General features: G+C 40.6%; 1 protein-coding gene and 1 long non-coding RNA gene across 7 annotated transcripts in view; one reads left to right on the top strand and one right to left on the bottom strand.

Moving 5' to 3' along the window:
* KCNH7 (potassium voltage-gated channel subfamily H member 7) overlaps positions 1-26,240 on the top strand; it is a 466,148-nt gene that overhangs the window by 92,133 nt on the left and 347,775 nt on the right. The gene's annotated exons all lie outside the window — the stretch shown is intronic.
* The window catches only part of LOC133376464 (uncharacterized), a 37,867-nt gene that overhangs the window by 11,203 nt on the left and 424 nt on the right, over positions 1-26,240 (bottom strand). The window contains exon 1 of one of the 2 annotated variants that reach the window (XR_009760489.1): positions 26,147-26,188. The exons of the other annotated variant lie outside the window; for it this stretch is intronic. This is a non-coding gene — a long non-coding RNA (uncharacterized LOC133376464). Of the gene's footprint in view, positions 1-26,146; positions 26,189-26,240 lie in introns of those variants that run through there. 2 annotated transcript variants of the gene reach the window in all.

Below are 26,240 nucleotides of genomic sequence, written 5' to 3' on the forward strand. Positions count from 1 at the left end.
TGCCACCACCTGCTTATTTGTCATCTAGGGCATGTTGGCTAGATTCTGAATGCCATACAGTGGTCTACTTGGGAGTAGGGGGACTACTAACCAAACCTCAACATTCTTGCCTGGCAACTTCAGCCCATCACTATTAATATCAATTATTATTTGTTTAGGGGGAAAATGGATCATTAAAGGCAGCAGCTAATAGACAAAGAACAAACAAGAATCAATACCATCCTGTTAGGTTAATGGAATGATTTCGAATTGGAACCGGCCAGCAGATCCCATTCTGATTGTCAGGGGACAACCAGAAAAGATCTTGGATCCAAAGAGTCAAAGCCTTCCTGGCTGACTGATGTGTCTCCACACTGGAGATCAATTTAGACCAGCTCAGAATCTGGTGTAAAGCTCTTCCTTTGATTCCTATTCCCAATGGGAAGGAAATAGTTATTTTAAAAAAGAAACACTTGAAAAATGATGGAGGAGCACAAGACCAGTCCTCCATCCACACTTTGCCCTGCTGATGAGAGCCTCACAGGGCTTTGGATAATGTAGTTCAACCACTTTTTGGCTGCCCCATTCCCCATCTTTGGATTGCAACCTACATTTGTTAATATGGCATGGGGAGGGAAGTCTAAAGGAGTTTTGTTCAGAATTCAAATTTAATTGCATGTGATGAAATACTGAAATGTATATCTTGATCATCATTTTTTCTGCCCACTGCTTTAAGAAGTGTAATAACATAGGGTAAAATCAGTAGCTGGTTTTGGCCTCTCCCACTGCTGTATTAGTTGATGGGCTTCTAAGGAAGAATGGCTGGCTAATTTTTGCTGCTGCTCATTGTTGCTGGTGTTTTATTATTTATACAGGTTTTATCATTTACACAGCAGTTTTTCGTTGCAGAGTTCTTTATTATTGTGTTTCCTTGTCCTGTGAGGAAAGTCATTATTTAATATATTCCTCTTAAAAATGCCCAAAAGGATGACTGTGAGATTCCCAAGGCCACACATCAAATAAATTGGTCAGTCTTTAAGATGCCACAAGACTCTGCAGTTTTTGCTGCTACCAACTAACATGGCTACCTGTCTATGGCAGGCAGAGGTGACCCGTAAACCCAAGTTTTCCAGATCCAAATGCAACTTTCTAACTGCTAGGATACACTAGGGCAGCCTTTCCCAACCTTTGGGTCCCCAGATGTTATTGGACTACAACTCCCATCAGCCCCAGCCAGCATGGCCAATGGTCAGGAATGATGGGAACTGTAGTCCAGGAACATCTGGGGATGCAAAGGTTGGGAAATGCTGCACTAGGGGCAGCATAGATCAGGAGTAGCCAACATGATAGCCCTCCAGATGTTGTGGACTACAGCTCCCATCATCCCTGACCATTAGATATGCTGACTGGGGCGGATAGAAGTTGGAGTCCAACAACATCTGGAGGGCAACCCTGTTGGCTTCCCCTAGCACAGACAGAAACAAAGATGTAGGGGCATATTGTCAGAGCTTGGAAAAGTTACTTTTTTGAACTACAACTCCCATCAGCCCCAGCCAGCATGGTCACTGGATTGGGCTGATGGGAGTTGTAGTTCAAAAAAGTAACTTTTCCAAGCTCTGCATATTGTAAGGTATATAATCCCTTGGATTTGGTTTTCATGTATCTATCCATCTTTCTATTTCCTATTAGTAACAGCGCGTGCAGTTCTACTCCCAGTGAGTGAAGAAGGCCAAAGAAGGTGTGACATTATTTGTAGACCTATTCATGCATTCTGCCCTCAAGCAGCTACCAATGCATGCCTGTCATCCAGCTTCACATGTTGGGAGAAGGTCTGATGTTGGGAGCCTGCTCTGTATATGTTTGTTCCCCATGCAATTCAGAATCCTGATCCCTCAAGGTTCTAAATCATGTGGGGAGCCTACAGGCACAGAGAAAGCTTAACACTTTAGACCTTCTTCCATCCAACACATGGATGGTAGGTGGAGTGTACAGTGAATGCAACAACAAGGGTAGGGCCAGCAGACATGGCTCCTCTCTTCCCATCACATGATGGTAATCACGTGAGGTGCAGCACCTGAGTACAGCTCAGTCTGAATGCAATTGATGTACACGCTTTTGTTAAGTAGCCACAAGATAGCCTGAGCAGCCTTGAAACCACTGAGGCTGAAGAAGCGACATCTTTCTATGATGAAAATATTGTCTTTCACAGTGGGACTACTCTTGCCTTGAAATCTGTTCCTTTATCATGTACATGTATTAGATTGGTTGTAACTGCCACACTTGTATCTTCTAGGAGCATGGATTCATTTGGGAAGGTAATAATGAGACAAATTCGATGATTTGGGCATCTTCCCTCCCCCTCCCAAGTTGGAGTGCAATGTCAACAACCTTTCTCCGAGTCAGATCAGGGCCTCCCACAAAAACACAGAACACTTTTGCTGTGCTTTGCTGTGCTAATATATCTCTATATTTCCTGTATAATATCTCTATGTTTCTCTAGGTCCATGGACTTTGCAAGAAGTGAAGCTGTCAAAAATGTTACCTATGGAACAATGAAGAGCTCTGGATTGTTTTTCTGTTAAAGCACAGCAGCTAATTTCTTTTTAATTTAAGAGCTTCATTTTTAAAAAAAGTCATAGTATCATAGAATCATAGAATAGTAGAGTTGGAAGGGGCCTATAAGGCCATCAAGTCCAACCCCTGTGCAATGCAAGAATCCAAATCAACGCATTCCCAACAGATGGCTGTCCAGCTGCCTCTTGAATGCCTCCAGTGTTGGAGAGCCCACTACCTCTCTAGGTAATTGATTCTATTGTCGTATGGCTCTAACAGTTAGGAAGTTTTTCCTGATGGCCAGTTGAAATCTGGCTTCCTGCAACTTGAGCCCGTTATTCCGTGTCCTACACTCTGGGACGATGGAGAAGAGATCCCGGCCCTCCTCTATGTGACAACCTTTCATGTACTTGAAGAGTGCTATCATATCTCCCCTCAGTCCTCTCTTCTCCAGGCTAAACATGCCCAGTTCTTTCAGTCTCTCCTCATAGGGCTTTGTTTCCAGTCCCCTGATCATCCTTGTTGCCCTCCTCTGAACCTGTTCCAGTTTGTCTACATCCTTCTTGAAGTGCGGAGACCAGAACTGGACTCAGTATTCAAGATAAGCCCTAACCAGTGCTGAATAGAGGGGAACTAATACTTCAAGTAATTTGGAAACTCTGGTTCTGTTAATGCAGCCTAATACAGCATTTGCCTTTTTTGCAGCCACATCACACTGTTGGCTCATATTCAGCTTGTGATCAACGACAATTCCAAGATCCTTCTCACATGTATTGCTGAGCCAAGTATCTCCCATCTTATAACTGTGCATTTGGTTTCTTTTTCCAAAGTGTAGAACTTTGCATTTATCCCTGTTGAATTTCATTCTGTTGTTTTCATCCCAATGCTTCAGCCTATCAAGGTCCCTTTGAATTTTGTTTTTGTCTTCCATGGTATTAGCTATGCCCCCCAATTTTATATCATCTGCAAATTTGATAAGCATGCTCTGTACCTCCTAATCCAAGTCGTTAATAAAAATGTTAAAGAGCACTGGGCACAGGACCGAGCTCTGTGGTACCCCACTCGTTACTTCCACCCAGTTTGAGAAGGAACTGTTGATAAGCACTCTTTGAGTACGATTCTGGAGCCAACTGTGGATCCATCTGATAGTTGTTCCATCCAGGCCATTTAGCTAGCTTGCTAATCAGAATATCTTGGGGCACTTTGTCAAAAGCTTTGCTGAAGTCGAGGTATATTATGTCCACAGCATTCCCACAGTCTACAAGGGAGGTTACCCAGTCAAAAAATGAGATAAGTTTGGCAGGACTTGTTCTTCATAAATCCATGTTGGCTCCTAGTAATCACTGCATTGTTTTCAAAGTGCTTACAGATTGACTGCTTTATAATCTGCTCCAGAGTTTTTTCAGGGATTGATGTTAGGCTGACTGGTCTGTAGTTCCCCGGTTCCTCCTTTTTGCCCTTTTTGAAGATAGGGACAACATTAGCTCTCCTCCACTCATCCGGCACTTCACCAGTCCTCCATGTTTTCGCAAAGAGAACAGACAGCAGTTCTGAAAGTTCTTCAGCCAGCTCCTTCAATACTCTAGGATGCAGTTCATCAGGCCCTGCTGATTTGAACTTGTTCAAAGTGATTAAGTATTCCTTGACCATTTGTCTATCAATCTCAAGCTCCAATCCTGCCCCTTCTACTTCATGTTTCCCAGGAGGGTCACAGATCCTTTTTTGGGAGAAGACTGAGCCACAGTAGGAATTGAGGACTTCTGCCTTTTCTTTGTCATCTTTTATCATTTTGCCATCCTCATTGAGTAGCTGTGCCACCATTTCTTTTCTCTATCTTTTACTATGGACATAGTAAAAGTAAGTCATTTGAATCACTTAATTCTTTTTTAAAAATCCTACATTGGTCTGCTTTAACAAAGTCCAGAGCTCTTCAAAACTCCAAATACAGCATTCTAGATAGCCTCACATTGTAAAGCCTATCTGAGACTTGTAAAGGCCTTTTAGGAGGCTTGTAAAGCCTATTGGAGAACACACAAAAAGCTTGTTGTGAAGCTGCAAACTGTGCAAGCAAGCATATATACCACCTGGTCACCTCTTAATTATTTTAAGGTAACTAGGAGCTGCTGCCTCTGCTCACTTTACTCACCAACCCCACCTACCATCACCAAAGCTTGCCCCACCCCCCACAAGTTGCCAAACCTCCCCCCGCCACAGGTCGCCAGAGCTCCCTAACCTCCACAGGTCACCAGAGCACTCCCTGCCACAGTTCACCAGAGTTGATCCCCACAGGGGTTGCCAGAGCTCTGTCCCTTTTTCTCCACAGGGGTCACCAGAGCTCCCCACTGCCCCCCACAGTGGTCACTGAAGCTCCCTTTTTTGTAAGTGTGATGCTTACAAAAATATAATATAGGAAGACAGAGAGACAAACTCTGACTCCTCCCCCACCTTCATGAGGAATTATGGATGAAAATGAAATGCAAAAGTACAGATAGGCACAACATATGCAAGATAAGCACAGTGATCCTTGACAACAGGTGTTCTTAACCTGTGATCCATGGACCCGTTAGAGCTTCAGGGCATCCATGAACTAGGCACAAAAAGCCCACCCCAATTTCCAATGCAATAAAATTAATTGCATTTATTTATGTATGGGGATCCATAGCTTTCATCAGATTCTCAAAGGGTTCCATAACCTTAAAAAGGTTAAGAACCACTGCTTTACAACATCGGCAGTCAGTGGCAAAACAATCAATTTGGCAATGCTGAGCTAATTAACATCTGTATTGGAAAAGGACACCATTGTCTCTAATCAGACCCAAATGAATGGAATTAAACTTCTTGATGAATTGTAATTCATCAGTTTCATGCTACATTCTCCTTCTGAAATTTCTTTGTTCAGGAATGACCACTTAAGATCAGTGGCAGAGTATCCTGGTAGATTGAAATGTTCTCCTACTGCTATTAGATTTGTGTTTCTTTTGCATAGGGACTGTTCTATGTAGATTGCAGAAGTGCATTGTTGGCAGATGATGCATATATCAACACTGGAAGATGTGCAGGAGAATGAACTATTGATGTTGTGACTGACATTACTTGGTCCTTTAATTGTGTGTTGCCAGACAAGATGTGGGGACAGAGTTGGCATCTGGGTTTGTTAAAGAATCTGATTCTTGTGTTTGTATCTTGGTTATGTGGCCAGAGTGAATTAAGTTTGCTCGATTACAGGCAAATGTGTTCAGGGGATTTATTTTGTGCTGGGCACCTTTAAAGTTTGATTAATTCTTTCCTCTGAAGCCTAAAATCCCTCTGAGGTATCTCATCTTGTTCATTATTTGGGATTCATACAAATCTTTGGCACACTTCTCATGTTTATATGTCTGTTTTGTAGTTGCACAGTAGTGCCCAGAAAGTGCACCTTCTGCATGGATTGGTCTAGGCTCTAAATCAGCCTTTCCCAACCAGTGTGCCTCCAGATGTTGTTGGACCACAATTCCCATCTTTCTTGACCATTGGCAATGCTGGCTGAGGCTGATGGGAGTTGTGGTCCAACAACATCTGGAGGCACACTGGTTGGGAAAGGCTGCTCTAGATTATGACACTGAATAAAGGATCTGGGTCCAGGCACATTTCTATAAAGCTGATCTTTCTAGGTCAATAGACTGCCACTGTTGCTGTAACCTCTCAGTACCTTTAAATAGCCTTTTTTCACATCTAGATTTCTGCATTATGATAACACAGATGTGCCTCTCTGAGGCAGTCTCTAAGATCCCTTTTAACCTCCAGCTATTATATTCATCCAGCTGCACTGTTAGACTGGATGAGCATGCCTTAACTTATTACTTATCATACTGCCACTTAGACATAAATCAGCAACAGCATGTGCCTAGCAATTGTTCCATCAGATCATTTCAGACCAGTGTTGAAAGGAATGGCTTTATCTTTTAAAAGGGCATTTTGCTTTTCACTCTCACATCTTGTTCAGATTTTCCTACAAAGGGACTCTGGAAATTATTACTACTAAAATGAGAGAAATCCGTTCATATCTATAAAAAATACACAACATCATTTATCAAATAGCAAATTATCAAATCGTGCAAATGTCCACAGTTGATTAGCCAATCATCTGCATCATCCTGTCAATTTGTGAAGATTATTTTAGCACACTTCCACACCTGATCAGAAAACCAAAGAAGCAGGCAAATTGCAAAAATCTTCTTTAACCTTGTGGTAATGAAGTTGTTAAATGCTTTGGTTAAAAAGTGCCACCTTAAATATAAAATGTCTTGTTTGATGGTCATCCCCCCCCACCCTGCTTGGCTTCAATTAAAAGGTTCTCCCTGAATTCATGAAGCCTAAATAATCCCACACATCCACAGCAAGCATGTTAAGGTGCAAACCACATATGACAACAGCACTGGAGATGTCCTGACTGAATGAACTAGGTAGTTGGAGTTTCTTCCCTAAACCCTACTCTTTCCTCTTTCGTTCTGTTAATTACTGTTAACCTAATGGTGCTTTCATGGTCAGAACATCAAGGGGCTCTTCACCAATTTACACAGAGTGCCACTCCAAAGGTGATCACTGATAATGACACCTGGCCTTGGGAAAAGGGACCATCTCCCATTGGTTACTTCTAATTTAGAGTAGGAAATCTATCTCCTAGGAGTTGATTCAACCAGTTGCCTCCCTTAGCTTGTACTTTCCCTAAGTTGGAAAAAAAATGAAAAGATGAGTGTTTTCTCAGACTAAGGTGTGAGACATTTTACCTGAACAGAAATACTGTCTCTCATGTACATGAGTTTTCATAAGACAAGATTCCATCTAGGTGTTTTAGATCATTTTGGTGAGGCAGAATGAATGGTTCTGTTTTTTAGCCTATCTATGAACCTTTCCCCCTTGTGTCTATGTACCAGAATAAACTACTAAATGGGAACTTTTGTTCTGACCAGTACAGTTGAAGCCCAGAAATCCCTCCTCACCATTCTATGATTCAGGGATATAGAACAGATGCTTGCCCAGAGAAGATGACTGGGAAGATCTATTGTCTCTCCCAAAAATATCTCCCCAAAGTATCTTGTCACCTTCAAAAGATGCCTCTAGTGTGAGGAAAATGATATGCACAGAGGTGATAGCTGCATATTGAGTTCATGTGTGTGAGGATAGGTAAAAATCTGGGTCAAGCTGAGCCTAGTCCATCATACATGCACACTATGGTTAGAAGCTGCTACATGCAGTGGCTGTGTGTACCAGACACAATTAATTCATGGAGGTCAGGGGGTGAGGATAGCATCACCTATCCTGATCACCACCCACATATTCATTGGATGCAGTGGAAGACCATGCAGTGGAAGACCATGCTATTGCAACTGAATTCACCTAAAGAGAGATCCACTTGCTACTCTTTCACTGCAATCTCACCCTGTGAGTGCATTGCTCAGAAAGCACATTCTGATTAAATTAGAATTACTTTCTTTTCAGAAGCAAAGAAGTTTTTTAAAGCACTATGTGCTCTCAGAAATGTGAGGTTAGCACTACAGTAATGTCAAATACATGTCTTCCTTTTGGGTAAATTAGTCATTTCTGTTGAGTCTCAGTGTGCTGTTCATGATCTTTATTCATAGGTCCAGGCTAATATTTCTGTTTGGAGATATTTTTTATGTGATGATTAGGGAGACCATATTTATATCTCAAGCAAAGCATGTATTTAAAAAGGAGAAATCTCACAGGACAGATGTTGAAACTGGCTAGATGACTGAATGATGCAAAGTAGAGCATGAACATTAATCATAGAACTGGGAATTAAAGGAACAGGATCCACCAATGAATGGACAAAATTCAAGCATTGCCCTCCAAAAAGCACAGCCAAGGCAAATACCTTATATTGAAAAAATTGTAGGGGGGTGTGATGTTCCTATATTAATGTATATATGGTAAGTGTTGGTTGTTTAGAAGATACATGGTAAGTGGAGTGAAAGAGGAGGGGGAGTGAATGGGCAGTAGAATGCTAGATGATTGGCTGAGTGTTTAAAATGGCTGAACGTATAAAAGGAAGAGTGAGAGTGGAATCTAGGGGTGGATGAGGTGAAACTGAGTGGGTTGTTTGGTGGGGTTTAGAGAGTTGTTTGCCAGGAGAGAGTGGAGAAGGAGGGGGGTGGAGTTCAGATTAGTATTGAGTAAAACCATATGCTTATGTGCCTTAAGAAGAAATCTTGTTAATCTTGTTAGCTTTGTTATCTTTAATAAATACTTAATTTGGTTTACCAAAGGCCTGATCCTTGGCTGGGGTTTCACAGACCAGAAGGGAGGGTAAGGTAATGACCAAGGCTGAAGGGGAACTGTAACAAATGGTGGCAGCGGTGAAGAGAATAACAATACCAGTATTCAGAGTCTCTGGGAATACTAGTATTAGGACGTGACTGGTGGTTGCCTAGCAGGGGGATCTGTTGAGATCTGTGCTAGAGCGGGGAGAGAAAAAATAAAAAAGGACAGTCCGGACTGGTGGAGTCCCTGGTGGTGCCTAATGACAGGCAGTAGCCACGCGCAGGTAGGAACCTGACAGGGAGAGCCAGGGAAGGGCGTCACAGGGGGAAATCCATTTGTGTTATCTTTTTACCTTTTGCATAGGTAGATGTCTGGCTTTGAACAATCTGTATTCACCAGACTCTGTTTTATTATTAACAATCCAAAACCACATGTCACCAACATTAAAGGTCATGAAACTGTATTTACTAAGTAAAATTAGAATAATCAATCATATTCAGGCTGCAGTAGAATGGATCTTATGCTTAAAGGGCACATAAGGAAAAAACCTGGGGAGTAATTAACTTAAGGCTTCACTATATTTTCCAGATATTTGACTCTTAGAAGAATATTATGAATTACCATGTTGGATCAAGCCAAAGGTCCATTTAGCCCAGCAGTAGTCTGTATCTAGCATTGGCCAGGTCAGTACCATGGAGAGCTCACAAACAAGATTGGATTGAAATAGCTGTTTCATATTGCTTGTTCCCATAGGCATCTGGTTGGCTGTTGTGAGAACATAATGCTAGACTAGATGGACCATCCCTTCTTGGCCTTTTGGCTAAGATCAAGTGCATTTTTGGTCTGATCCAGTAGAGTTCTTCTTATGGCCTTTTGAAATATGAGCTACGTCTGGGCTGTAGATAAATGTCAAATAAAGATTATCTAAGATGAGGGGAGAGGGCACCCAGAAAATGAAAAATGGAAGGTGATTAACTGGATAATCTACTGAAGATATTAAAAGAGAGGAGAAAACATTGTTCTTCTGTGCATTATCTGAGATGTGCTTTACCCAAGAAAGAACAAAATCAGGATACCCATCATAAGACATGTTTGGTCTAGAAATCTAAAACATGTTCAGTTTGGCTTAGTTGCTCAAATGTCCAACAAAGAAGCCCTGGGGATTGTGTTTGGGGGCAGGGGTCTATACCTGAGAACTTTGTCCAGCACCCTCACAAGACTTGATTCCAAGGATTCTTTGCAGAAACCTTATGAGATTAAAACAGTTTTGAGGTGGTTTAAAGATGATAACTTGGACCTTACCATCCTTCCATGAACAGAACAGAGTTTCATTCTTGGGATGGGAGTTTCCTGCTTCTCTTTTCCCTCTGCAACCTCCCATGTTCCCCTCCCTCCAAAAAATAGATGTTCCTGCAGGTTGGGATACATTTTAGAATGGTATGGGAAAACTGCAGATAGACAGAGTCATGAGGACAATTCACCTTTATGCCAATGGGTAGTTATTTAGGATCCAAGCCATAGTGTAGATGTAACTGGTAGAATTCTCAGCTTCATCCATGATACTCCTATGGCACTTTGTTGTCTCTTTTGACTAATGATTAGCAGATCTGTGACTACCTCTCCAGGTAAAATGAGATCAACTGGCTTTCTACTTGTGTGTTATGAGCACAGAACGTCTGACAGTAGAAATATAATGTAATATAAATGATGTGAGGGTAAAGAATTTAAGGTATACTTGAAGTCTGCACCCAAATTTAGTTCAATCCAGTCTTTACCCCCTCCTTTCACTTGTACACGTACACACACTCACATACACACAGAGAGAGCTTTTTAGTTTTCATAAAATCCCCTTGGGCTACCAGGTCACAATGATGCAGTGTCGGCAGAATCTTCCTGTCCCACCCTGCCCTCTCCACCCTCAACACTAACTGTGAAGTTTTGTCTCACATCAACTTTCTCCTATGCTCCTCCTTTCTTCAAACCACTATTCCATAATTTTCCACCCCACCTCCTATTTTGTCCCTGCAGCAACCCTGCGTCCTGGTTAGCCTTCCAAGCACACTTGTGTCCACCTCAGCATATACAGCCCTCTTGACCATAAAGACTGTGGGGTAATTTCAGAGCCTGTTCTCACCTTAATGTTTTGACTCCTGCTATTTTCCCCACACTTTCATCTACCCTTGTTCCTCTTTCTCAGTTCATTGTCAATTCTGTAACCTCTGTTCAAATACTTTGTTTGGGGGCTCTTTGTTCTTTAGCTCCTGTACCACCTGAGATTTCTTCTTGGTCTTCATCTTTCTCCATAAAACTACACCTGTCCCTAGGGCCTGCTTGAGGTTTTAATCCCAGCCAAACAGATAAGTTTCCCTTCCTTCACATAATCTGGACTGCAACTCTTCTGGCAGTATTGTTCCCTGAAATAGCTGGAATGTTCATGGACAACATTCCATGCTATCTACCAGCTCACTGAATCGGTGTCAGAGGCTTCGCTGCCACAAATGGAATAAAAAGGGCCAACAGCTCAGAAGAACAGCACATGCTTTTTGTGAGAAAGATCCCCATTCAATCTTTGACATCTCTAGTTTAAAAGGATGAGGTAGTAGCCATGGGAAAGGCCCATCCTTAAGATCCTGGAGACCCACTGTCAGTAATAGTGTAGATAATACTAGATAAATTTTCCAGTGTTGGATGGGTAAATGGTCTGACTTGGTATAAGGCAGTTTTCTGCATTTTTAATACAAGATAAGGACTCTATAAGTTATATTGAATCTGCTTAGAGGATGCAGCAGGATCACTCCCATTTCCCCTACCCCCTACATTCAGAATAATCTGTGAAAGAACTTACCTGTGTAAAGAATCTCTTGCACAGGTTATAATGCTGAAACATAGGACATTGCATTATACCAAGCCAGACCATATTGTCTACAGTGATTGGCAGCTGTTCATCATGGTTTCAGAGAGGGTTCACTCCCAGCCCTATCTGGAGACACTAAGGACTGGACCTGGGACCTTTTGCATGTAAAATATGTGCTCTACCGCTGAACTACAGCCCTTCCCCCATGGCCAAACACACATCAGAGCAAAGACAATAGTCCTGCTCCCCCTTTTACAACAACAGTTATGAGATCCAATCATATCATTTTATCTGGGACTCATTATTTTGCTTCATCGCAGTTCAGGTTTGTAAGGAAATTTTGAGAATGTTGCTGGTAAAAAAACCTGTTTGGCATTAATTTTTCCCCATTAACTAATCTTTATAAGTTCAGATCAATAGTTTGTTGGCATTTTATTTCTATGAATATTTTTAGGCAAGCTAGAGGAAAGCAAACATACTTTGAAATTCTTGCTATTGATCTGTCCACAGCAGAAGTTATAGAAAAAAGAGCAAACACATAGTTGACATTTGAACTCAGGCATATACTAAAACAATCTTTTAATTCATAATATCCCTTAGCCAGCATCCTGTGAATTAAGTGCATATCTATCAGAGGAATATTACAATCACATTGCAATACATTTATTGATATTACAATGTTTTCTTCTTTATATCTATTGGATTTGTCTGTTTAGGGCAGGGGTGGCTTACTTCTGGCTTTCCAGGAGTTGTTAGACTCCCACCAGCCCCAGCCATTACAGCCAATAGTCAGGAATGATGGGAGATGTAGTCCAACATCAACTGGAGGGCCAACAGGTTTGCCACTGCTGGTTTGGGGAGCCTGAGCATCTTACTCAAGCCCATGTCTACTATACTAGATCTGGAACTAGCTCTTACACGTCCTGCGGCTGTCATAAAAAACTGCAGTCCCATATCTCCTTCTCTCCTTCCAGTAACATCTACTATTTACAAAATTATGTGATATCACTTACTGCCCCCTGCAAGTGACAATCAATGAAGAGGCAATCCCTTGCATGTAGAAAGCAAGCACATTAGGGAGGTTTAGTGCAATCCTTACCCTATTGTGTTAGTTTACTAGGTGCATTCCAAAAGAGCCCTGCTGAACATTTTTGAGAGCAACTTGAAGAACATGGCATGCAAAAGTTATGACTTTTCTTTCTCAGGCAGCTGGAGTAGAAATAGCTAGCAGCTGGAAAGCAACCCAGCTGCCTATACTTAATCAGTGATACCAACAGTCCCAGACGTCTGGCTTTGATGGATAAGTTGCAGCCTTTCCCAACCAGTGTGCCTCCAGATGTTACTGGACGACAACTCCCATCAGCCTCAGCCAGCATTGCCAATGGTCAGGAAAGATGGGAATTGTGGTCCAACAACATCTGGAGGCACACTGGTTGGGAAAGGCTGAGTTAATGCTACAAACACAGTTGGTGAGGCCAATGGTCTCATGTTGTCAGATTCTTTCATGGAAAGATAGTATCCACATGTTAATAAAGACTTTCCTTCTAGACTTTTTACTGAAAGTCAAAAATCGTTCTGGATGGATGTACTTATCTTGTAAGGTTTTCAGCTTTCTGAGTTCCTGATATGAGATTTGGACTGTCTCTGCTGATATTTAAGCACAAACTTTGCTCTGCTGTGTCATTGTAATATGGGCTTCTACTTTTTGTTATTTGAAAAATTGGAGAGTGCTTTTCAAAAAATATAGTATCAAATTAAAAACAAAAACCATAAGTGGAATCCAACATTGAGCAAGAAAGCTTCCACTTGAATATCAGGACTTCAGCTATCTCTCCTCCCCCCACAGCCCCCCACTCCCTGAGAGTCTTCTCTAGAGGGTCCCCACTTTGGCTTTGGCTCTGCCCACCTCTGACTAGGGTTGACTGAATCTCAGTTTCTCCCAGTTTCTCATTTTTCCAATCTTATGTTCTCCACATTTCCAGATCAGTTTGTGATTTTTTTTAAAAAAATGAAAATTCATCAGCATTTTAGTATGCATTTCTCCTAATGTACACACTTTTGTATGCAATTTTGCCTTACATAGGCAATTGCCCCTGATATAGTGCATTTTGTATGCTATTTCCACTAATACATGCATTTTTACCCTAGTATATGCATTGTTGTGCATATTGCTTAGCTGGAGAACTGCACTGTGAAATTTGGAGAAGTGTGAATTTTGAAAGATGGCTGTGTTTCCGTTCGCATATTGTTTTGGAAAAAGCAAATTCAGTAGGTTTGCCTTTAAATGAGAATTGAATCAAATTTCTCCCTCATCCCTCCATTTCTCATCCCTCCCTCTGATCTTGGCTCTTGCCATCATCAAATCTGGCATGGGCCACCATCAGAAGAGGTTCTGCCCATCATCTGCTGCGGCACTTGATTGACTTTTCAAGATTGGCTCTTCCTAGGAAAAGGTTTTCCTACCCCGGTTGATGTGACCAAAAATGAAGTAGAAGTGGGATAGTGATGGGTTAAAATGAGACAGCCCTGTGTGAGAATGGCCAGAGGCAGTGGGACTACTGCAGCTGTGTACAATGAACAATATTTGCCCCTTTCATTTGGCGTGCTGTACTTTTTTTCAAGCTCACCAGCTCTTGTGTTGCAATCGTAAATGATTTAGGTTTATAAAACCCTAAAACAACATATTAAATATGGAACTGACAATATTGATTTTCCTTTTTTGAAGAGTATTTGGGACACACGATATTAGAGCTTAAAAAATGACTGTAATATCTTCTAAGACATATTACAGATAATACAAATCTCTGATTTAAACACATACACCCACAGCTGTTCTGTTGTAATAAACTCAGCATCCCTGGAAGCATGCTATTTGGGAAGATGGATTATAAAGAAAACTGGGAAATCATAGAAAGGTTGGTGGCACTTTGTGTGTGTGTTTAGTGGCAGGGAGGGGGAGGCTATCACTGGAGAGCTTACAATCAGCCATTAGATTACCAAGGTGTTGGGGAACTGTGGCCATAGCTACAGCTAGGCATGGCAGTATGCAATAGAAGGGAAATGAAATTCAGCACAACATTTGGCAGATTTTCAGAATTTGAATTCCAAATATTTTCAAAAGTCTCTTTTGGAAATAGATGTCAAGGGATGCTTTAAGATGAAATCTTAAGTCTTCTGCAAATTAATTTTAGGGCAATAATGTTAAGAATCAACCTGCAAACTGTAATATGTCTTTTACACACTGGCCTGGATCTAGTGATGCCTAGCGTAACTTGAGAGGCACTTCTGCTCACTCAAAGGGATGAGGGTAGGTACTGGATTCTCCCCTCCAGCTGCAGTCCTCTAAACCATGCTGTTTCTGGGGGTTCCCTGATCCTGCTGAAGACACAGAAAGGAGGGATTGGGAAAGGTGCATTCCATCAGTGGAACTCTGCTCATAGTTTTTAAGATCCAAGGCCTTGATGTTTTGTGTGTGTATGGGATGGGTGAGAATTCAGCTGAATTTGCATTTAGCACCAGATTTTTCAATGGTCCACATATTGTCCATCTTTGCAAAGTGATCCTGTTTGCTCCAAACTTCAATGGTTTTCCCCGACACCAATTTCCCCCCCTCGAGTATTCCCTCAAATATATTGTTCTTTTATTGATTTTACACACAGCACAGTGGTACAGCTCTCTCTGTCTGCCACCCAACATCACTTGAATAATCCAAATTCCAAGTGGCAAGAAGCAAGCCAATTCTCACTGAAGTTGACTCTAGGCTTGCCAAGGAGGAAATGGGGCAGAGCACTGAAAGTTGCTTTCCTCTTTTACTTTCCAAAAGGAAAATATCCTCTCTATGCTTGCTAACAGGAAAACTGACCAGTGTCAGTCACAGCAGAGAAAGAGAAGGTGAAACTACTTTCCTTTATCAATATTTTCTTTCAAATTATCAATATTTTCTTTCTTTCAAAATATAATCTTTCATTTATCCATATTTCCTTGAAAAATATCAATATTTTGAAGGAAAATATCATTATTTTGAAAGTATCAATATTAATATCAATATTTTTGTCTGCACAAGGGATGGGCGAGAATTTTGATTCAGTTCGCATTTTCAAGCCAAATCTATCAAATTCACACTTTCCAAAACAATATGAGAACTGAAACACAGCCATTCTTCCAAATTTGCAGTTACTCAAATTTTCCAATGCAGTTCCAACCAACGTTGTTTACAAAAATCCATATATTTGGGGAAAGCATGCACGAAACAAATATATGTGTGAAAATAATGTGGAAAATGCATTATATGATGAGAAATTGCTTCCAAAAGTTTGTACATTAGTCAAAACTGCCTACAAAAATGTGTATATTAGGAGAAATGTGCACTAAAATGCTGGAGAATTTTCATGAGGGTTTTTTAAAAAAAATAAATTGCAAATTGCTGGAGAAACCGGAAGAACTGAATTTGAGATTCAGTACTTAAAGGAAAGAATTGAATTTAGATGTTAAAGGTTGCAATGTTCCCTTTCACTTTAGGAGTAAAGCGCCATTAAACTCAGTGGAACTTACTTCTGAATAAGCATGGTTAGGATTGCACTACAGATTCCTAGTCTTTCTCTCTACCCCTTTACTAAATTACTAGTACATCCTTCCACCTTCTCTCAAGATAGCAATTTTCACTTGTCAAGATGGCAGCAGGTGCATCAGCCCCTTAGGGAAGCCTTGGCTGCCATCTTGGCAGCTCGGCCAGCATGCACTACAATGGGAGAGGTAGATGGGACATGCAGGAGAGCATCACAGGCCTGCGCTGTTGTAGGGGTGGGTGTCTAGGAGCTCCCTCTCTGCGATCTGCTGCAGGGTTGGGAGCCGAATCTGCCACAGATCAAGGAACGAGAGCGGTATCCACCCACCCTAAGGAGAAACCGGAAGAACTGAATTTGAGATTGGAAAAATGAGAAACTGAGAGAACCGAAATTGATAGATCTTTCCATTCTTAAAATTGGACAGGTAAAAGCAGTGGATAGTAGTCAAAGTACAAACTTAAATTGATAATATCTGTTAGGTTGACAGAATGCTTTTGAAATGGCACCAGCTAACAGATCCCATCCCCAATATAAATATAGCTGAGCACAGCCCAACTCTGAGTAGTGAGAGACTCCAGGGGTTCCAGCACTTACCCAGGGTTCAGTTTCCTTGGAACGAAGATCACTGGAGACTGTGGTGTCTTTGTGATATATCATAAAGATATTTGGGTTTATTTACATATATATACAGCCTAAGCACAAGTTGGAAGGGCTCACAACATTAACACTCCAACAGATTCTGCTTTTCCCATTTGGTTTCCAGGGAGGCCTCCCAAAGCCATAGCTCTGGATTAACACAGAAAGCGAGTCAAGCCTCTGTGTCTTTTCCAGGTCCAGACCAGGCAATGCTAGCTTCTGAGCTATTGTTCTACGTATAAGATTACCTCCAGCTAGTGATGGGGGGGGGAGGCCTACTCCCTCCTGAAATAGCATCAACAGTCAGTTGTTCCTATGGCAACATGGCCAATTCTTTTGTCATGCAGATAAGATGCATGACAGATTTGGCCAAAGCCAAAGGAAGTAGCTGGACCAGTTCAGTGGTCCCTTCTGCTGCAAATTCCAGCCTTATAGCTACAGATTCACGGGCTTGAAAGGGACTCAAGGATATCATCCAGGACAGCCTCCCCATCCTATAACGATAACACTATCTACCTACTAAACAACCAATTGACCTATATATATGCACACACACACACACACAAACACACACACACACCAAATCCATCAATATTCACAACTGCCAGCTAATTTGAGTTTGGAAAATATGAGAGGTGTATTTCCTCTTATTTTTCCCCCCATTCTCATATATCATGCCTGGGAACGGTCAGTTATTCTGTTGCATTTCCATTTCTCTTCTTTCCTATAAGAAGCAATGTTTGCTTTGGAGTGGACTATACAACCCAGCATGCAATTGTTCTCCATGTACTAGTCCATGTAGCTTTTAGGCATTAAACTACATGTGTGCAAGGAGGCAGTGTGGATGAGCATGATAGCTCCATCTGCTATTGCCGGTTCGGTCACCAACCTGTGGAAGTCGACAGTCTAAAGCAGGCAGCCTTTTATATCTGTGGAGGTTTCCTTTGTGGTTTAGGACCCTGTGTAATCAGAGTTCTTTAATGTTTCCATGATACAAAAGCCCCCTGTTGCTGACAGTTGCCTTCCACAAGCTGTTAAAAAAGGGCAGAGCTAGTGCACTGGCCCCCTTCCCCCCAAAACAGCTTTACTTTAACACCCAAAGAAGACTTATTTTGCAACAACAATGCTGCTAATAGACAATGAAATGAATGCAATGTAGATTTTTCTCCAGCAGGCAATAGGAAGAGCTGCAAATTGTTGGATCTTGGGGTAGGTTACAGACAGTTGAGCAAGTGTCATTCAAGATGCAGCACATGCTTTAAATTTGACCCACACACATACATAGCACATTGGAGAAACACCTTCCACCCCCATACTACATAATTATAGTTCTCTTGCTCCAGCCATACATTAGGCAATTCTAAGTATCAAAAATGCTAGATATATTTAGAGTGCCATTTTTTAAAAAGGAAATTAGTTAAGTCTACAAAGTCTAAACCTTTTACCCATTTCACACATTTTGTCACTGCTCCCTGTAGCCTTTTTTCTATCTAGACCGCAGATAATTCATTTTCTGAATAACTCTGATAATTAGGGTTGTCTTGTTATTGCAGTAATTATTATTTTTCTCTTCACTAAATATTACTTTATTACCCCTTAAACTGAAGTACAGAGGGATTTGTTGAACTGCCAGCAAGCAATGCCTAAAAATACTTAGAGATATTACAGGAGGAGGGGGAACAAGGACAGACATCTTAATTGTTATAATTGGAGTAAACTTTGAATGTAGCTTTGTATACTCATCCTGACTTCTTCTGATAACCTTATCACCATTGATCTCAGATCAACTGAGAAAACTCTTAGCGCTCATCAAAATAAGTCATGTAGGTCACTTAGGGAAGGGTTCTCAGTGGTTGTGCAGCCATGAAAGGAAACAACTCCCTGGAGACTCACCAGAGTCTGAGACTGAGCATCTTTTGGAAATGTAAGACCTTTTATTATTATTATTATTCAGGTGGGTTTGGGGCTGGGATAGGGATGTGCTAGAATTCTGCCCAGTTCATATTTGGTACCAAGTTTTCCATTAATTCACTTATTCTCAATCACTGAGGATTAGGGATGGGATCCCCATTTTGCTGCTGGTTCAATTTTCTTTCGAACTTCCTTCCAGTACCACTTTATTGGGAATCAATGTTCACTATTTGTGATAAATACCATTTGAGTTTTTTCCACAAAAATATTTGTATTAATACTGATATTTTTTAAAATATCATTTCTATAGATTTTTTTAAAATATCAACATTTTTTTCCAAAATATTTTGGAGGAAAAGATCAATATTAATATCGATATTTTTGAGGCAATTTTTTTTTAAAAAAAATCCACTTCAGCCACGGAAAACCATTAAAAGAAAACCTAACCTGTGAGGACAAAAAAGCGCAAATAAATAGGAAATCCAGTGCCAAATTTGAATTTTGCGAAATTCAAGCACATCCTTACTGAGGACTGGATTTTAATGTAGTGAATTTCCATGGCTGTTTTTGAAAAAAAATCTGCCTCTAAAACATTGATTGTAAGAATGATAATTTATCAATATTTCCTTTTAATCTATCAATATTTACTTCAAAGTATTGATATTTCCATTAAAATATTGATATTAATATCAATATTTTTTCTGAGCAAAATAAAACCATGGATTGGTAAAAGCAGTGACTAGCAGATACAGAATGAACTCCAACTGATGCCAGCCTGTTAGGTCGGCAGAAATTCAAACCAGCAGTGGTCAATGGATCCCATCCGTAGGCCAGGACTGGATTTAAGCTGGTTGAGGGCTTTGGCTTTACTTGCTGTATTTTAGCCTGTGATTTCTCATCAGACATTATTAGTGAGTCTACTTTGCCCTTATCCTTTGCCACTCAGTGCAATATATCAGCCTCACTGATGTGACTGAAGCAAGAAAGAAGACTGAAGTCAGAGCCACAAGGGTTCAAGGAGAGGCAACATTTGCCCAAGCTATGGCCAGCTTTGAAAGCTTCATCCACCTGGCTGGTTCTGTGGTCACATGTGAAATCCAGAATAAGGATAGTTTGTTAGCTGCTTTTAATTGATTTGTTATTAGTTATTACACCAAACATAAAATACATGGAATGCATAGACAGACATAGATTTCCAATCCTTTCACAGAACAATCAGAACGACTGTTTCTGTGATGTCCTGCATTTTTAACATTCTATAACAGCTGACACTGTATGTCATTATCAGTGCCTTGAGAATACAGCAATTAAACTGGATATTTTTAATATGAATTTTGACTTGCTGCCACTCTTTCCAAGCTTATGAGAGATCTCTATCTCTTTCTCTCAGAAAAAGTGGGGAGCATCATGACTCTCTAAATAACAGCTTATATGAGAGCAGCCTCAAAATTTTCTGATACAAAGTTGCTAACAGGAAATAATGGGGACAAATATTAGGATGCCACAGGTCTGATCTTCCCAGCTTCGTCTGCATCATCTACCTTGCACTTTGTTGTTGCAATTCAGTTTTTGTTAAAATCTCATCTCTTGACTCCATCTTGTTCATTGGATCCAAGGTAGAGAACTTGCCATTCTTAAATAATCATTTCACTTCACCAGTCAAGATCTATTGAGATCAATGCTGTTTGTGATTTTTTTTCAGTGTCATTTCCCATTTCCTTCAGTGAGCTTGATATGTAGGTGTGTATTTGGATCCGTATACAAAAATAAAAAAACATTGTTTCTTAGGATATTTATTAATAATACTTAGGTAACATGCATAATATAATTTATCACTGTGTCGAGCCTTACATTACCATAGAAATGAGTCCTAAGTCTATTATCAAGGATTTTAATATATAGAATGTTGTAACTCTTAGTTGTAACTTTGTTTTGTTAACTCATTGTTTAAATCCCCTAACATGATATAAACTTGACATCCATTTTCCACAGTTATTCTCATGATCTCATTCAGAACAAAGGAGGGGAATGCCTTTGTTGCAATTTCTGGCCTCTCCTAGTGGCAGCTGTGCTGGTGCCCTTTGGGACTGACAGGGTGGAAGGCAGGGAAACCAACGATAGATGGAGCCAGAGCCATTGGCAGGCAGAACTAACTAGTTTTTGTCACCATCTTCCTCCCTGCTGAGTTGTTTAAGGGGTAAAACTGAGACTAAATAGGAGGAAGCTGACAGCTAGGGACACACCCTGGACTGGTTGTAAGCAAAAAGGCAGGCATAGGGGGGCAGACTGAGGTTGGTGGGGCAGCCTCCACTACCTGATGGCTGTCCTGCAGGGTTTCATTTAAAAACATACGCACACACATCAAATTAAACATTTAAGTGCCATTTATGTATTTATTGCTTTCAGATTTATGCTTCTCCTTAAGGCCCCATGAAGATTCCCATGGTGGCTTACAATAAATTTAATAAAAGAATAAAGACATAAATGAAAAAGCAAACAAACTCTCAAATTATCTGTAATCTACAACAGTGGAACTGCAGCATGATGTTAACAGAATGGAAGACAGGCATATCAACCTGCCACCCTTTCCAAATGTCTTTTAGAATTTAAAAAAACCTCTTTCCTTGCATGGAATTTTCATTGATTTTCTGTTGAGCAGCACACATTTTTAGAAGCAGACTGGGAGATGCAGAATACGAAGTGTGTCCCTGTGTCTTGTTTCTGCTAACTTGTGTTTCCAGAGAAATGATGGCTTTTATTTGGGCAACAGAATTGCTTACTAAACTTACATCACAAAAAACTTACAACCTTGCCTTGGCAACAGAGCCATCCTGCTATAACTAAGGCCCTGTTCACATGTTACATTCAACAAGTGTACAGTCTGTGTACCTGGGTACACAAGTAGTTGGGCTGTACACTCGTACAGTTATTCACATGTAACATTCAATGAGTGTACAGTCTCTGTTATATACACATTTGCTGCCAGGAAAAGAAAATGGCTTCAATGATACTTATTAAATGCGTCATTGAAGCAATTCCCTTTTACTGGCAATAAGGCAAGGTGTACTGGGTCTATTATACCTCCTGAAACAGTTTCCTGTCAAGGCGTACATGAAATAGAAAGAGTTTTGGCAGAAAGGGAAATGTAGTTTTATTCTTCTCATTTTTCCTGCAGATTCTTGAGTTTTTAAAATTAAAACACCAACTTCTAAAAACAAAATACCAACTTCCATTACTATCATAATTATAGCCACTAAAATATTGCATTTTTCATTGCCTGTTATTCTTAAAGTATGTATGGTTTTCTTTGATGCAGGCATTCATGGAACAATCCTATACATGTCTAATGAGATGTAAGTCCTATAGAGTTCAATAGGACTCACTCATAGATAAATCTGTGTAAGTGCAGACCTAAATATATTGAATGTTTCTATAGGAAAAGACTTTGAAGAGGAGACTGCAACAAAACAAGCTGCTTAAAAGAGTATGAACTGAAATGATTCTTCCAACATGGTACACCTGATTATTTCTTGAGGTTATGCACAGAACTTCACTCAAAATATAAATGTGGGGAAGATTATTTGTCAATTGGGCTTTCCCGTCTGCTGCTCCCACTGTAACACACTCTGTCCCCTGGAAAGCCTTTCCTGGTATTTGGGAAACAGAAAAGCTCCGGACTGTGGTTTTTATGTTTTTTTAGTGGAGATGTTTGCAGCTCAGTATCAAAAACTGATAATGAGGGCCCATCCATACCTAACCACAAAATCCATGTTTTCCATATTCGGTTGGTGGCCTTGAGATCCATACATGTCTTGTTTGTGGTCGGATTATTGTGAAAACCCAATTATCAAGTGTCCATATGTGTGGGCTTTTTTTTTTTTCCCTTTCTCAGTGGCTGCTCCCCTAAGTCCATTTCTTTTCAGTGATTGGTCCATAACAGTCATTAACTCTTTGCGCCCTTTTTCAAAAGACAGCAGAAATTTTTATCTTTTTTTTCATTCCCACACATGCTCAGGTTTGTGGATGTGCAAAAGGGCAATGCTATTCCCCCCCCCAAACTGCAAACTAAATAAATGCCTGGGTTACATATAACATAGTGCATACTAAGGATGGGAACCGCTGGTTACTCATGATTCCATTGAATTTGTCGAACTGGGAGGCAAATGCCTTTCCGTGTTCAATTGTTTCCCACTATCTCCTGCTGTTACCTTCTGCCCAGTACACCCACCAGATCTGCTCCTCCTACCAAACTGTATCAGATCCTCCATCACCCAACACAGGAAAAAGCAAGAGATGTCTCTCATTCAGTTTCAAGTTAGCAAAGAACCCAGATTAGTCAGTTTCAGGCTCGGAGGAAAAGAACACAACTTACAGTGCATTTTCTCTCTCACTCACACACACACACTCGCACGCACACACACACACACACACACACACACACACACACACACACACACACACACACACGGCTGCCTGGAGGGAGAGAAGCTGATCTCCCCTTCCTCTCTTTCCCCAATTTTTGGCTCTTTGGTCTGTTTGGCTCCCCCTCCCATTCCCATCAGCTATTGGGCAGGAAAAGAGAGACTTTGCCTCCTGCTGGATCAGTTGCAAGATCAATACCACATTAAAGTACTAGAGCTTTCTCCCCCCCTTTCCCCTATCAGCCCAAGGAAGCTCAGTTAAAAACCTCCTCCTTTAAACTCCATGTTTTCAATGAATTGTTTGTGTAAAATTGCAAAATAGCTTTAAGTGGAAATATTATTCATTAAACATTTGGTTTTACATTTGATCGCAAAATGGTTTAAAAAAAAAAAAAACAGTGATACAGCTACAGAAGGCAGAAGGAGGAAGTACCTCAGTTCACTACCAGAAGCAGGGATGAACTGTAAGAAAGGAGGAGGAGGCGTGGACAGATGGTGGAGGAGGGAGAAAGGGCTTGACATATGACGGAGGAACACTCATGGACCGCCTATTGCAGGAAAGCCCATGGCATTGCATCCGAGCCCACGGACATTAATGTGACTGATTATCAGTTTAGGAAAGCTTATTGGTTTTTCGGGGTTATTTCTAATGCGGATTTTGTTAATGCGAAAATCCATACTAGCTTACAAAGTCATATGGACAATGGTGAATTAATGAGGACACAAAGCAATTATATTGCAGATTATACGGTCGTATGGACGGGCCCTCAGTATCTGTTTTATATCATAATGTTTAGCTTTTGGATAGCACTTTAAATGCAGGGTGGGCAAAAAGTAGATCAAAATGTATTGACATATCTCAGGGTGAGTTGCAGAAGATCAGTGAGGATTTCTGACTCCTGTTTCACAGTGAAAACAGGAAAATGATTCCCCCCACCATTATACTGCTGAAAAGAAGAAAGATGGAGGTTGGTAATTTGGAGTGGCTTTTTGTACAAGCTCAATCTGATTATGGAACTCAAAACAAATCCTGGGCTAAAAATTATTAAATTTTAAGTGTATATAATTTGTGGGTTGCTCTGGTTGGTGGATCCTGGGTTTCTTTAATAATAATAATAATAATAATAATAATAATAATAATAATAATAATAACAACAATAATAATAATAATAATAAATCAATACCAAAAACCTGAAGTCTAACCATCCTGATTTAAAGTACTACACTCCTACCAGACAGGTTTATGTTACCATAAAACCATGTGATGCAGCTACTTCTAGCAGCAGCTTCTAATGGAGGCAGCCATTATTGTGTGTTTGACCATCAGGCATGTCTAATTTTGATGCATAACACTTGAGTCAGAAGGTAAGAGCTGCACAGAGATGAGCAAATCAACAATTTTTTTCTTAGTTTCTGTGTACACAGTAGAAAGGTAACATTGCTTTTTTGAGAATACCTTCTTTGGCAATGTTTTGAAGAGTCTTACCTCTGCTATTGTAGTTTCATTCTTGCAAGCACTCCTTTGAACAATGCTACAACAACCCTGTAAGGTAGGGCTATGTCCTGTGTCCATACTGATTTAGTGCAGGGGTGGCCAGAAAGTAGGCTGAAATCTATTGGTAGATTTTGGTAGACATTACCAAGAGCTGGTTCAAACCCTCATTCAGACATGAAACTCACTGGGTGACTTTGGGGCTAGTCACTCTCTCAGCCTAAACTACCTCATAGGGTTATTCTGAGACTGTTGGAGTATAGGACCATGTATGCCACATTGAGCTCTTTGCAGGAAAGTTGAGATATAAAGGAAATAAGGCATTAAATAAAATTAAGGCTACAACGCTATATACATTTACAATGGAGTAAGCTCCATTGAACAGTGAAAGTTACTTTTGAGTAAAACTGGAATTATGTTAAGATACAAGGGATAACTTTATATTGTTTTAAATTTTTAATTGGGTTTTAAATTGTTTTTTAAAAGATGTATTTTTAAATTGTATATGTTTTTAGTTACTGTAAACTGCCCAGAGAGCTTTGGCTATGGGGCGGTATACAAGTATAATAATAAATAACTATTACCCAAGTTATTTTTTGATAGCTATCCTTTCTGAGCAATGTGTTACTTAGCCATTTAAGTTATTTTATTATTGCAGTTGTGACTGCAGCTATTATTCTTACATGCCACAGGGGTTTGGAACAAGTTTAAAGCAGTCTTTTTGGAATCTATTTGTGGCACAATCCTGAAGCGTAGCTGTGTTACTCTGTAGCAAGCAACAACAGTCACATGATGACACATTGAACATTTAACACACTTATTATAAATTTTGTAATATTTATTGATAAATTACCTAGTACTTAAAGGAAAGAATTGAATTTAAATGTTAAAGGTTGCAATGTTCCCTTTCACTTGAGGAGTAAGCCCCATTAAACTCAGTGGAACTTACTTCTGAATAAGCATGGTTAGGATTGCACTACAGATTCCTAGTCTTTCTCTCTACCCCTTTACTAAATTACTAGTACATCCTTCCACCTTCTCTCAAGATAGCAATTTTCACTTGTCAAGATGGCAGCAGGTGCATCAGCCCCTTAGGGAAGCCTTGGCTGCCATCTTGGCAGCTTGGCCAGCATGCACTGCAATGGGAGAGGTAGATGGGACATGCAGGAGGGCATCACAGGCCTGCGCTGTTGTAGGGTTTGTGTGTCTGGGAGCTTCCTCTCTGCGATCCGCTGCAGGGTTGGGAACCAAATCTGCCACAGATCAAGGAACGAGAGCGCTATCCACCCACCCTAAGGAGGGGCTCATCAGGGGCCCTCTGGGGCCCTCAACCAGTCTTGACCTGGCCACCCTCTGGCACCAGCCCTGATCCTAACCCTTCTTATGTGGGAGTAAGTCCCACTGAACTGAATGGAATTTATTTTATAGTAGGGGTGGTTAGAATTCCACTGTGAATGTAAACCAACAAACTTACAGTTTAGAAAGTGCATGCCTCCTTCCCTGACAGGGATTGCTCTTTTTTTAGGTGATTGTAACTCCACTTACCTGTTAATAAGCCCCACCGAAGG

Source organism: Rhineura floridana, chromosome 2 (assembly GCF_030035675.1).
Source record: "Rhineura floridana isolate rRhiFlo1 chromosome 2, rRhiFlo1.hap2, whole genome shotgun sequence".
Classification (NCBI taxonomy): domain Eukaryota; kingdom Metazoa; phylum Chordata; class Lepidosauria; order Squamata; family Rhineuridae; genus Rhineura; species Rhineura floridana.